Source organism: Capricornis sumatraensis, chromosome 9, assembly GCF_032405125.1.
Source record: "Capricornis sumatraensis isolate serow.1 chromosome 9, serow.2, whole genome shotgun sequence".
NCBI lineage: Eukaryota > Metazoa > Chordata > Mammalia > Artiodactyla > Bovidae > Capricornis > Capricornis sumatraensis.
In genome coordinates this window covers 56,190,035-56,204,712 of record NC_091077.1, presented here as the reverse complement: position 1 = coordinate 56,204,712, position 14,678 = coordinate 56,190,035, and positions in this window count along the sequence as shown.

Sequence of the window (14,678 nt, the reverse complement as noted above, 5' to 3'; positions counted from 1 at the left end):
GTGATACTGTGAAGGACAAATATTTCTGCTGAACAATGAGACATCATTTTCAGACCCAATTATCTGATAAGTCCTGGTAGCTAGGACATTGGTTGTTTCATGATGTTTGAAAGGAAATTGGGAAATTATCTTATATAACCTTTGTAAAAGATTGCTGTTTTGAACTACTTTTAAGAGGTCATATAACATCTACCTATGAGATTAATGGACACCACACAGTCAGTATATCTACCCCAGTTTCCTGTGTTCTGGAATGGTTTTTGCTTTTGCTTTCTTACTCTGGCCCTGTGCTGTGCTGTGCTTAGTCACTCAGTCATGTCCGGCTCTTTGTGACCCCATGGACTGTAGGCTGCCATGCTCCTCTGTCCATGGAAATTCTCCAGAGAATACTGGAGTGGGTTGCCATGCCCTCCTCCCTTCCCAACCCAGGGATCAAACCCAGGTCTTTTGCCTTGCAGGTGGATTCTGACCCACCAGGGAAGCCCAAGAATACTGGAGTGGGTAGCCTATCCCTTCTTCAGGGGATCTTCCCAACCCAGGAATTGAACCACGGTCTCCTGCATTGCAGGTGAATTCTTTAACAGTTGAGCTACCAGGGAAGCCCCACCTGGGCCCTAGGAAACCAAAACTATGAAGGCAAGTGGGAAAGGGAGGTCTTTAGCAGCAGAGGAGGTGGTCATGCAGGCTCTTCATATTGTAGAGCTGTGAGCAAGATGATGAGCCTGTCAGAGAATGTCAGCACTGAGAGGTAACTGAGTGACCATCTGGGTAGAGAAAGTGGAGGCCAAGTTTTAGAGTAAGGAAATGGCTGAGCTGGAACTGGAGTCCAGGCTCCAAAACGTCCATCCCTGAGTTCTTTGCACCTCACTTTGTTGCCTCCCTGGCCACCTTAAATAGTGTAGGCACTCTTACTCTGCTGAGTGGATGTTCACTGCTCGAGTACAAATGCCTTGTCTGCTGCTGCTGCTGCTGCTAAGTTGCTTCAGTCATGCCCGACTCTGTGCGACCCCATAGACGGCAGCCCACCAGGCTCCTCCATCCCTAGGATTCTCCAGGCAAGAACACTGGAGTGGGTTGCCATTTCCTTCTCCAATGCATGAAAGTGAAAAGTGAGAGGGAAGTCGCTTAGTTGTGTCTGACTCTTTGCGACCCCATGGACTGCAGCCTACCAGGCTCCCCCGTCCATGGGATTTTCCAGGCAAGAGTACTGGAGTGGGTTGCCATTGCCTTCTCCCAATGCCTTGTCTGGTTTCCCAACAAAGGCAATGCTGCAGTCTCCCCACAGCAGGCTTGACCCCAAAGTCAGCCTGCTTTTCCCTCACATGGAGAAAAGCTTCCCTGATACTTGTTCTGGAAGAGTGGACCCTGCCAAGCTGAATGTTCCCTGAGAAGATTGACAGCCAGGCTGTGGTTCTGAAATAAATCCACAGATGGTGAGTCATAGCATTGGTCTTTTCTCCTTGATGTGGCGGTGCTCCTGAATTGTGGCTTAATTAATAATGTCACTCTTCATAATGCTTGCATTAAAGCCAGGCCAGCATCTGATGGTGTGATGGATTATACCAGATTCACAGCACTTTACATGTTAATCCTGCATATTAGCAGAAATCAAATAACTGAAGCTACTCTTGGTGAGAAGTTGGTGCTTCTTCAGTGTAGCAGGTGTAATGGAGAGAGAGAGGAGGGAGTAGGAGATTAAAGCCCTCAGCTAAGCAAATAAGATCTGACAAAGAGGCAAAGAATTTGGAGATGAATGTAGTGGGATGATGCCACTAGACAACTTGGGTCTGTGCTATCAGCTGTGTCACAATGGGAGACGTGGTGGAAGGGTGTTAGGAGAATATACGAATGGCATGCTTAGAGAACACCTTCGTACTTTTCTTTCAGGATCTAAGCTGTTCCTTGGCCATAGACCAATAAAGACTTCTAAAAAGCCAAAGTGATAGACTGTTTTTTTCCTAATTAAAAAAAAAAAGTTACAGAACAGATCAGGTTTCCCTGGTGGCTCTGTGGTAAAGAACCAGCCTGCCAGTGCAGGAGATCTGGGTTCGATCCCTGGTTTGGGGAGACCCCCTGGAGAAGGAAATGGTAACCCACTCCAGTACTCTTGCCTGAGAAGTCCTATGGACAGAGGAGCCTGGCAGGCTACAGTCCATGGGATCACAGAAATGTTGGACCTGATTTAGCAAATAAACAACAGATCATGGCTCTGTTTTCAGGGTCTTGTATTCTCTATAATTCACCTGTCTTATTTATTTAAATGTCTATCACACTCCACACTTTCTCTGAATTCAGGCTTTGGTACATTTTGTTCTTTGAGTCTGGACTGCTTCTCCTAGCTATTGTCGTGTCCGACTCTTTGCAGCCCTATGGACTGTAGCCCAGCAGGCTCCTCTGTCCATAGTTTTTCCAGGCAAAAATGCTGGAGTGGGTTGCCATGTCCCTTCTCCATGGGATCTTTCTGACCCGGGGACTGAACCCATGTCTCCTGCATTGGCATGTGGATTCTTTACCACCGAGCCACCTGGGCACCCAAAGAACATCTCCAGGAGAATATCATGTCCTTGACAAACATGCTTTGGTCTTCCAAAATAAGGTTAGGTATCTTTCTTTTGTGTTTTCACAGATCTTAAACCCACCAGAGCTCCATTACACTGTTTTGATGATACTACTTTACTCCCCTATCTCCCTAACCAATCTGGGAAGGTAGGCATTAGTCCTTGGTTTCCATGGTATTAGCCTGGCATTTACCTAGTGGGTACTGAATAAATATTTGTTTATGATTTGAAGAAATCATACAAGTCCTTCTTACATACAACCACTAGTATTGCTTACTAGAAACCTTTCAGGGAGAACTGATTTTCTGGCTTTCTCCATTCACAGTGACTGTAGATCTCTGAGATGGCAAGGCAGGCACCTCTCTTATGCTATCTCAGCCTCTTCCCTGAACTAACAAGAATTTAAATTGCAGAGACTAAATGAGCAACCCAACTTTCATTTCCACTAACTCTATCTGCATTTTTTTTTAAGTTTGTATGCCATGCTGCCAAGAGAGATTTTTAGAATGACTCCTACGAGTTTTCATTTCATTTCATTTGGACTGTGTGAGATGTATACTATACTCTATGTTAAATACAGCTGTTACCACTTATTTGAGCTCTTTGGAAGGAAGACTTACCTAGATGCAAAGCAGGAAGAATAGAAGAATTTACATTTTAATGAATTATTTTATTCCCTTAGTAAGCACTCTTTGGGGAGCAGGGAACCTCAGACATTGACTAGTATTGACTTTTGGACTTTCGTGGAAACTGCAGAGCAGGGGTGTATACTGCCTCTGTGTTAAGTGATGAGACAACTCGTTACCTGTTCTGGACATGTGAAGGCAGTTAAATTATGTTATTCCCCAAACCCATCTAAGATTCCACCTGTTTGTATTTCCCTGTTATCTGCCATCTTGCTTAATAGTCCCAACCTCTGATCAATCAATACTTTATAGATAACAAAATTTGCTATAAGATGAAATATGAATCATGGTTCTTAGCGATAAGAAAATTGAAATTTAGTTGAGAAGGTAAAGAATGAAATGATTAGCAAGTAATACAGGGCAGACTGTGAAACAGGATATTCCTTTGGCAAATACTTACCAAACATCTATTATGTGCCAGGCAGTGTACAAGGAACTAGACCTACAGTAGTAAATAATAAAAATCTCTCACTATATGTACACATGCATGCTAAGTCGCTTCAGTCATGTCTAGCTTTGTGCAACCCTATGGACTGTGTATTAATTGGAATATATGTATTTATATATTTACTGGAGTATTGCTTTACAATATGTTGATTTATGCTGTACTAAAAAATGAATCAGTTATAAGTATATATATATACCACCTCCCTCTTGAACCTGCCTCCCTCTCCTTCCAATACCACCCTCAAGGTCATCACAGAGCACCGAGCTAAGCTCCCTATGCTACACAGCAGGTTCCCACTAGCTATCTATTTTACACATGGTAATGTATGTATGTCAATGCTACTCTCCTAATTTGCCCCACACTTTCCTTCCCTCCCTGTGTCTGCATGTCTGTTCCTGACATCTCAGTCTCTATTTCTGCCCTGCAAATAGGTTGATCTGTACCATTTTTCTAGATTCTACATATATGCATTAATATACAATATTTGCTTTTCTTTTTATGACTGCTGATTTCACTCTGTATGACAGAGTCTAGTCCATCCACATCTCTACAAATGATCCCATTTCATTCCTTTTTATGGCTGAGTAGCATTCCATTGCATACATATACCTTGTCTTCTTTATCCATTCCTCTGTTGATGGACATTTAGGTTGCTTCCATGTCCTTGCTATTGTAAATAGTGCTGTACTTTATAGTAGAGAAAACCAGAAATTAAAAAGCCAACTTTTGGATCCACCCACCCCCAACCCCCAAATCCTCACTTGTCTTTAGCTGAAGATGGTATATTTAAGGTGCTAAGGAACTGGAATGGGGAAGGCTGTGAGTATCTGGTGACAGCATGATTGATTCACTGAAGAAGAATCAGAGGGACACAAGGCCATACAAACCACATGTGGAATCTTCGTTCTGACCAGATTTCAAACCCTGAACCTTTGGAGTGGGAGCACTGACTCCAAGAACCTAAACTACCAGAGAACTAACCCTCAGTTCAGTTCAGTTCAGTTCAGTGGCTCAGTCGTGTCCGACTCTTTGTGACCCCATGAACTGCAGCAAGCCAGGCCTCCCTATCCATCACCAGCTCCCAGAGTTCACCCAGACTCATGTCCATCGAGTCAATGATGCCATCCAGCCATCTCATCCTCTATCATCCCCTTCTCCTCCTGCCCCCAATCCCTCCCAGCATCAGACTCTTTTCCAGTGAGTCAATTCTTCACATGAGGTGGCCAAAGTATTGAAGTTTCAGCTTTAGCATCATTCCTTCCAAAGAAATCCCAGGGCTGATCTCCTTCAGAATGGACTGGTTGGATCTCCTTGCAGTCCAAGGCACTCTCAAGAGTCTTCTCCAACACCACAGTTCAAAAGCATCAATTCTTCGGTGCTCATCCTTCTTCACAGTCCAACTCTCACATCCATACATGACCACAGGAAAAGCCACAGCCTTGACTAGACAGACCTTTGTTGGCAAAGTAATGTCTCTGCTTTTCAATATGCTATCTAGGTTGGTCATAACGTTCCTTCCAAGGAGTAAATGTCTTTTAATTTCATGGCTGCAATCACCATCTGCAGTGATTTTGGAGCCCCCAAAAATAAAGTCTGACACTGTTTCCACTGTTTCTCCATCTATTTGCCATGAAGTGATGGGACCAGATGCCATGATCTTCGTTTTCTGAATGTTGAGCTTTAAGCCAACTTTTTCACTGTCCTCTTTCACTTTCATCAAGAGGCTTTTTAGTTCTTCACTTTCTGCCATAAGGGTGTTGTCATCTGCATATCTGATGTGATTGATATTTCTCCCAGCAATCTTGATTCCAGCTTGTTCTTCCTCCAGCCCAGTGTTTCTCATGATGTACTCTGCATAGAAGTTAAATAAGCAGGGTGACAGTATACAGCCTTGATGTACTCCTTTTCCTATTTGGAAGCAGTCTGTTGTTCCATATCCAGATCTAACTGTTGCTTCCTGACCTGCATATAGGTTTCTCAAGAGGCAGGTAGGGAGTATCAAATAGTGAGAACTCACAGAAAGGAAACCACTTCAATACAAGACCCAGCATCACCCAACCACCAGTAGCACCCAGTGGAGGATGCCTCATATAAACAACAAACAAAACAAAAGTACAAAGCCAATTATCAGAAGACAGTAGTGCCACCTCACTCAGCCTTGCCCATCAGAGGAGAAACAAACATACAAAAACTCAGCGCAAATCTCACCTTATATAAAGCTCACCAAACCACTGGGCTAAACTTAGAAGGGTAGAAACCAAAAGGAAGAAAGAATTCAACTTTACTTGAAGCCTGAGAAAACCAATACAGTATTGTAAAGTAAAATAAAGTAAAAATAAAAATTAAAAAAAAAGAAAAGGCAGAGAAATACTGCATAAATGAAGGAGCAAGCTAGAAACACAGAAGTCCAAATAAATGAAGAGGAAATAGGAAAATTACCTGAAAAAGGATTCAGAATAAAGATAGCAAAGATGACCAAAAACCTTGAAAACAAAATGGAGAAAATGAAAGAATCAATTAACAAAGACCTAGATGAGTTAAAGAATAAGCATACAGAAACAACAACACAATTACTGAAGTTAAAAATACTCTAGAATGAAACAATAGCAGAATATCTGAAGCAAAAGAATGAATCAGTGAGCTGGAAGATAAAATGGTGGAAATAACTTCTGAAGAGCAGACTAAAGTAAAAAGAATGAAAAGAGCTGAGGACAGTCTCAGAGACCTCTGGGACCATATCAAACACACCAACATTTGAATTATAGGGTTCTCAGAAGAAGAAGTTAGAAAAGGAAAGGGTATGAGAAAAGTTTTGAAAAGATTATAGTTGAAAATTTCCCCAACTTGGAAAAGGAAATAGTCAATCAAGTCCAAGAGGCACAAAGAGTCCCATACAAGATAAACACAAGGAGAAACAGGCCAAGACACTTACTAATCAAACGAATAAAGGCTAAACAAAAAGAAAGAAGATTAAAAGCAGCAAGGGAGAAGCAACAAGTCACATACAAGGGAAACCCCATATGCTTAACAGCTGATCTTTCTGCAGAAACTCTGAAGGCCAGAAGGGAATGGCAGGGCATATTTAAAGTACTGAAAGGGAAAAATCTACAACTAAGATTACTGTACCCAACAAGGATCTCATTCAAAACTGATGGAGAAATAAAGAGCTTTTCAGACAAGCAAAAGTTAAAAGAATTCAGTACCACCAAACCAGTTTTACAACAAATGTTAAATGGACTCATATAGTCAAGAAATACAACAGAAGAGAAGAGATCTACAAAATCAACCCCAAACAATTAGAAAATGGCAATAGGAACATATATATATATAATTACTTTAAATGTAAATGGATTAAATGCTCCAACCAAAAGACACAGACTGGCTGAATGGATACAAAAACAAGATCCATATATATTATTCTGTCTACAAGAAACCCACTCTGGACCTCAAGACATGTATAGACTGAAAGTGAGAGGATGGAAAAATATATTCCATGCAAATGGGAAGCAAAAAAAAAAAAAAAAGCTGGAATAACAATCCTCATATCAGAAAAAATAGACCTTAAAATAAAGAAGATTACAAGAGATAAGGAAGGACACTACATAATGATCAATGGATCAATCCAAGAGGAAGACATAACAATTGTAAATACCTATGCACCCAACATAGGAGCACCTCAATACATAAGACAAACACTAACAGACATAAAAGGAGAAACTGACAGTGACACAATAATAGTAGGAGACTTTAACACCCCACTCACACCAATGGACATATCATCAAAACAGAAAATTAATAAGGAAGCACAAGTCTGAAATGGCACATTAGATGAGATGGATCTCATTGATACTTTCAGGGTATTCCATCCAAATGCAGAAGAATACACCTTATTCTCATGTGCGCATGAAACATTCTCCAGGATAGACCACATCTTGGGTACAAATCAAACTTCAGTAAATTTAAGGAAATTGAAATTGTATCAAGCATCTTCTCTGACAACAATGCTATGGGACTAGATACCAATTAAAAGAAAAAAAAACTGTAAGAAATACAAACACATGGAGATTAAACAATGCATTTCTAAATAACCAAAAGGTTACTGAAGAAATCAAAAGAAAAATCAAAAAAATTCTAGAAACAAATGACAATGAAAACACAACAACTCAAAACCTATGGGATGCAGCAAAGCAGTTATAAGAGGGAAGTTTATAGCAATACAATCCTACCTCAAGAAACAAGAAACACATGTACACCTGTGGTGAATTCATGTCAATGTATGGCAAAACCAATATGATATTGTAAAGTTAAAAAAAAGGAAAAAAATGAAGAAAAGAAAAAAAAAGAAACACATCAAATAGACAACCTAACTGTATAGCTAAAGCAACTGGGAAAATAAGAAAAAAAAACCCAAAATTAGTAGAAGGAAATAAATTATAAAGATCTGAGCAGAAACAAATGAAAAAGAAATGAAAGAAATAATAGTAAAGATTAATAAAACTAAAAGCTGGTTCTTTGAGAAGATAAACAAAATTGACAAATCCTTAGCCAGCCTCATCAAGAAGAAAAGAATCAACAAAATTAGAAATGAAAAAAGAGAGGTTACAACAGAATGCAGAAATACAAAGGAGTATAAGAGGCTATTCTGAACAACTATATGGCAATTAAATAGCTAACCTGGAAGAAATGGACAGATTCTTAGAAAAGTTCAATCTTCCAAGATTGAACCAGAAAGAAATAGAAATTATGAACAACCCAATTACAAGCACTGAAATTGAAGCTGTGATCAAAAATCTCCCCAAAACAAAAGCCCAGGACCAGATGGCTTCACAGGAAAATTCTGTCAAAAATTGAGAGAAGAGCTACTGCCTATCCTTCTGAAACTCTTTCAAAACGTTGCAGAGGAAGGAACACTTCCAAACTCATTCTACAAAGCCACCATAACCCTGATACCAAAACCTGACAAAGCCAACACAAAAAAAGAAAAGTACAGACCAATATCACTGATGAACATAGATGCAAAAATCCTCAACGAAATTTTAGCAAACAGAATTCAGCAGCACATCAAAAAGTTCACACACCATGATCAAGTTGGGTTTATTCCAAGGATGCAAGGATACTTCGATATACACAAATCAATCAATGTGATACACCATATAAATAAATTGAAAGATAAAAACCATATGATAATCTCAATAAATGCAGAAAAAGCCTTTGACAGAATTCAACAGCTATTTATGATTCAAACTATTCAAAAAATGGGCATAGAAGGAAGCTACCTCAACATAATAAAGGCCATTATGATGAGCATACTGCAAACATTATTCTCAATGGTGAAAAACGAAAAACATTCCCACTAAGATCAGGAACAAGACAAGGGTGTCCACTTTTTCCACTATAATTCGACACAGTTCTGAAAATCCTAGCTATAGTAATCAGAGAAGAAAAGGAATTAAATGGAATCCAGACTGGAAAAGAAGAAGTAAATCTCTCACTGTTTGCAGATGACATGATACTGTACATAGAACACCCTAAAGATAGTATCAGAAAATTACTAGAGCTAATCAGTGAATTTAGTAAACTTGCAGAATACATCAATACACAGAAATCACTTGCATTTCTATATACTAACAATGAAAAATCAGAAAGAGAAATTAAGGAATCAGTCCCATTTACCACTACAACAAAAACAATTAAATATCTAGGAATAAATGTACCTAAGGAGACAAAAGTACTGTACACAGAAAATTATAAGACACTAATTAAAGAAATCAAAAATGACATAAACAGATGGAGAGATATTCCATATTCCTGGGTAGGAAGAATCAATATTGTGAAAATGACCATACTACCAAATGCAATCTACCAATTTAATGCAATCCCTATCAAATTACCAATGGCATCTTTCACAGAACTAGAATAAAAAATTCCGCTATTCATATGGAAACAAAAAAGAACCCAAATAGCCAAAACGGTCTTGAGAATGAAGAATGGAGCTGGAGGAATCAAGCTTCCTGGCTTCATGTTATACTACAAAGGTACAGTGATCAAGACAGTATGGTACTGGCACAAAAACAGAAATATAAGCCGATGGAACAAGATAGAAAGGCCAGAAATAAACCCATGCACCTATGGGTACCTTATTTTTGACAAAGGAGGCAAGAATATACAATAAGACAAAGACAGCCTCTAAATAAGTGGTGCTGGGGAAAAACGGACAGCTACCTGTAAAAGAATGAAATGAGAACACTTCCTAATACCATGCTGCTGCTGCTGCTAAGTCACTTCAGTCATGTCTGACTCTGTGCGACCTCATAGACGGCAGCCCACCAGGTTCCCCCATCCCTGGGATTCTCCAGGCAAGAACACTGGAGTGGGATGCCATTTCCTTCTCCAATGCATGAAAGTGAAAAGTGAAAAGTGAAAGCGAAGTCGCTCAGTCATCTCAGACTGTTTGCGACCCCATGGACCACAGCTTACCAGGCTCCTCCATCCATGGGATTCTCCAGGCAAGAGTACTGGAGTGGGCTGCTATTGCCTTCTCCTCTTGACACCATACACAAAGATAAACTCAAAATGGATTAAAGACCTAAATGTAAGACCAGAAACAATCAAACTGTTAGAGGAAAACATAGGCAGAACACTCAATGACATAAATCTAAGCAAGATCCTCTATGACCCACCTCCTAGAGTAATGGAAATAAAAACAAAATAAACAAGTGGGACCTGATGAAACTTTAAAGCTTTTTCACACAAAGGAAACTATAAGCAAGGTGAAAAGACAACCCTCAAAATGAGAGAAAATAATAGCAAATGAAACCACTGCCAAAGGATTAATTCCCAAAATATACATGCAGCTTATGCAACTCAATACCAGAAAAACAAACAACCCAATCAAAAAGGGGGAAAAAAGACCTAAACAGATATTTCTCCAAAGAAGACATATGGATGGCTAACACATGAAAAGATGCTCAACATCCCTCATTATTAGAGAAATGCAAATCAAAACTACAATGAGATATCACCTCACACCTTTCAGAATGGCCCTCATCAAAGAGTCTACAAACAATAAGTGCTGGAAAGGGTGTGAAGAAAAGGGAACATTTTTGCATTTTTGGTGGGAATGTAAATTGATACAGCCACTATGGAAAATGGTATGGAGATTCCTTAAAAGAGTAGTAATAAAACCACCATATGACATGGTATATGGCATATACCTTGAGGAAACCAAAATTGAAAGAGACACATGTATCCCATTGTTCATTGCAGCACTATTTACAACAGCTAGACATGGAAGCAACCTAGATGCCCATTGACAGATGAATGGACAAAGAAGGTGTGATACACATACACAATGGAATATGACTCAGCCATAAAAAGGAACACATTTGAGTCAGTTCTAATGAGGTGGATGAACCTAGAACCTATTAAACAGAGTGAAGTGAGTCAGAAAGGGAAAGATAAAGACCATATTTTAACATATATATATGGAATCTAGAAAAATGGTACTGAGGAATTTGTTTACAGGGCAACAGTGGAGAAAGTGAGAGAATAGATTTATGGACATGGGGAAAGGGAAGGAGATGGTGAGATGTACAGAAAGAGTAACATGGAAACTCACATTACCATATGTAAAATAGATAGCCAATGGGAATTTGCTGTATGGCTCAAGAAATTCAAACAGGGGCTTTGCAGCAACCTAAAGGGGTGGGATGGAGAGGGAGAAGGGAGGGAGGGGATATATGTATGCCTATAACTGATTCATGTTGAGGTTTGACAGAAAACAGCAAAATTCTGTAAAGCAATTATTCTTCAATAAAAAATAATTTAAAAAAACAAACTTTGGTTAAAGATTATATCAGAGTTCAGTGGTAGTAGAAGGAAAATAAAACAGGACGATATGATAAATATGGATAGGTGGAGTGTGGTAGAAAATGGGAGAAACACTTTCGAAATGTGTTGCTTTATATTGGGTTGTCATTTGAGCTTTCGCCTGAGTTACTAGAAAGAGTCAGCCACGTGGAGGTTTAGAGGAACAGATTCCTGACAGAGGGAATAGTAAAGATCAATTTTTACTATTTGTAAAATGGGTCCAATTAATGGGAGAGAGAGAGAAAAAAGCACTAATGGACAGGGGGATGTTGTTATCAACAGCACAGAGAAATGTTAGGTCTGCTTCTCTGTGTTGTTTCCGTATTATTACTTACTGCTTGTGAGACTGAGATGCACTATTATTGTAGCTTTACAGAGATGGGTTATATACTTGTTACTTTTTTAATGATTAAAAATGCCAGTGCTTTTTCGTTTTATATTTTGAATAAGTAATGCAAAGAGTCAGACATGACTGAGCTACTGAAATGAACTGAACTGAACTGAACTAATGCTAGGACACAGAATTTAAGCCTTGCCCCACCCCACAGGCACCCCAACTCCCCACTGAGGGGTAATTAGTGCCCAGCTGTGTGTTCTTGCAATATCTCTCCCATCCTCATTGTTTATTTCTTAAGGCTTCTCTTCTGATTTTTATTAAATGGTTAGGATTCTGTTTTGCTTGTGTGTTAGTGGTAAGCTTCCTCAATAGCTTTTATTTCTAAAGGATGTTCTGCTACTCTTAAATTTGTAATAGTAGATTACTTTCCTTAAAACAGTCTTAGGAGGACTAGGGCAAAATAGTACAATGGTAACTGAACATCTTCAATTTTTCAAGTGCATAGAATTCACAGGTTAATTGCAGATATGGATAAATTATTTTTTTAAAGAAACAGTATAAATGAGTTGAAAAAGAATCCCTGAATTAGGCATCCAGTAATTTGAATTCTGGATATGTCTCTCTGCTTAAATAATGTCATGACATTACATATATCACCTAACTTCTGGTCTCATTTTCACATCTATTAAGTGGAAGAGCTGGTCTCTTCCCTTTTTAATAATTCTCTAATTTTAGCTGAAGACCAAAGTTTTACTCCACATGCTTATCTATGGAATTTCACTAACTCAGCATAGCCATGCAGTTATATTCCCACTGAGAAAATGAAAGGTTTAAATAAGAGTTCACAGATACATTTTTTGACATATCTAAGAGCAGCATTTATGTTATATTTGCTCAAGTTTGATGATATGATAAATAGACTCATTTCATAGTATATTTGGTCATTCACATTACCTCATCTTATGTCATTTACAAAGTAGATGTTATGTAAATATCTATCAACTTTCTGACTATGGTTGCTAATTCATATAAAATAATTGTGTGAGACCATGAATTATTACCCCTTGCTGCCCCTTCTCCCTTTGCCCTCAGTCTTTCTCAGTATCAAGGTCTTTTCCAATGAGTCAGGTCTTGGCATCAAGTGGACAAAGTATTGGAGCTTCAGCAGCAGTGCTTTCAATGAATATTCAGGACTGATTTTCTTTAGGATTGACTGGTTTGATATCTTTGCAGTCCAAGGGACTCTTAAGAATCTTCTCCAGTACCAGTTTAAAAGCATCAGTTTTTTGGTGCTCGTGGTTAGATACCATCACTGACACAATGGACATGAGTTTGAGCAAACTCCAGGAGATTGTGGAGGACAGAGGAGCCTGGCATGCTGCAGTCCATGGGGTTGCAAAGAGTTAGACACAACTTAGCAACTGAACAACAACAGCAATGAATTATCAAGCCATGTCACTGATCTTTAGAAATAGCAGGGAGCTTATCCCTCAAGATGAAGCAGCTAGCTGAGTTACATGAGAGAAACAAACCAGGTATTTAATTTTATCTGGGCCACTCTGTGGTGCTAGAAAGTAACATAGAAAAAAGTTTCCTGTTTTAGTATATGTGCTCCCAAAGTGAGCACAGAAAAAGCAGTTCCCGGATTGCAGAGAATAAGCAGTTCTGATTGCAGAGATTGAAACTCCTCTGTTAAAATAATCACATCAAGTGCTCATTCACTGTTTTAATAAGAATTAAGAATGTACTCTATGTGTTAGTTGTCTACTAGAGAAATACAGCTTCTATATCTCTAGAGGAATATGTAAACCATTCAAAGCATGCCAATAAAAGAGAGAAAAATACTAAAACCTAAGAAAAAAAGAGATGCTTAGAGAAAAAAAAAAGATGGCTCCAGTTTGTAGAGAATCTGAAAATTCTTTATGAAGGATTCGTGAAGGTGGCATTTGAGCTGGGCCTTGAAGGGTACAACATCACTTATGGTCTAAATATAAATAATTCCACTTTGAGGACAGTTCAGTTGGATGGATTTCCATGAATGGAAATGTAAAATGCAATAGTTCCCTGGTACTATCTGTACATATAAGCCAAGAGTTCTTGGTGAAAGAGGAAGCAGTCCTACATTATTTACAGCCATGTGTTACAGGAATAAAAAATGTATGAGTTGCAAAAATTTGATGGCTAAGATTTCTCATCGCTGAAGTGAATTGGTTTCCAACCTGGATCCTATCAGACAGGGTGGTCACTTTGCATTTTCCCTCCCTGCAGTGTTGCCCAGGCAACTATCTCTTCTGATGGAAGATGCCATTAGGGCAGCACTTCCAAAAGGATTTTCTGCAGAACATGAGCTTCAAGATGCTCTGGAAGGAAAAAAGCAATTCCATAGACAAATAACTCAGGACAGTAATAAAGACTGTGTTCTGTAATCGACACTTACAATGCATATTTGTCTTAGAGTCTCTGCAAAGTAGTCTCTCAGAGAGAAGCCTTTCTTTCAAGAAGGAAACCTGTTTCATTTTGGTCCGTTTGGTGTTCTCCAACCCAATTTTATTAAAAGACAAATTTTAAAATGCTTCTATTGAGGTAAAATTTACATGCAGTGTGATCCACAAACCATAAGTATATAATTTAATCAATTTTAATAAATACATTTGTGTAATCATCACCCAAACCATGATGCAGAATGTTCCTTTTATCTCCCCAAGTTCTCTCTTACCCTGTTTAAGTCAATACTTATCTCCATTGAAAACTACTCTTCTGATTTCTGTCATTACAGATTG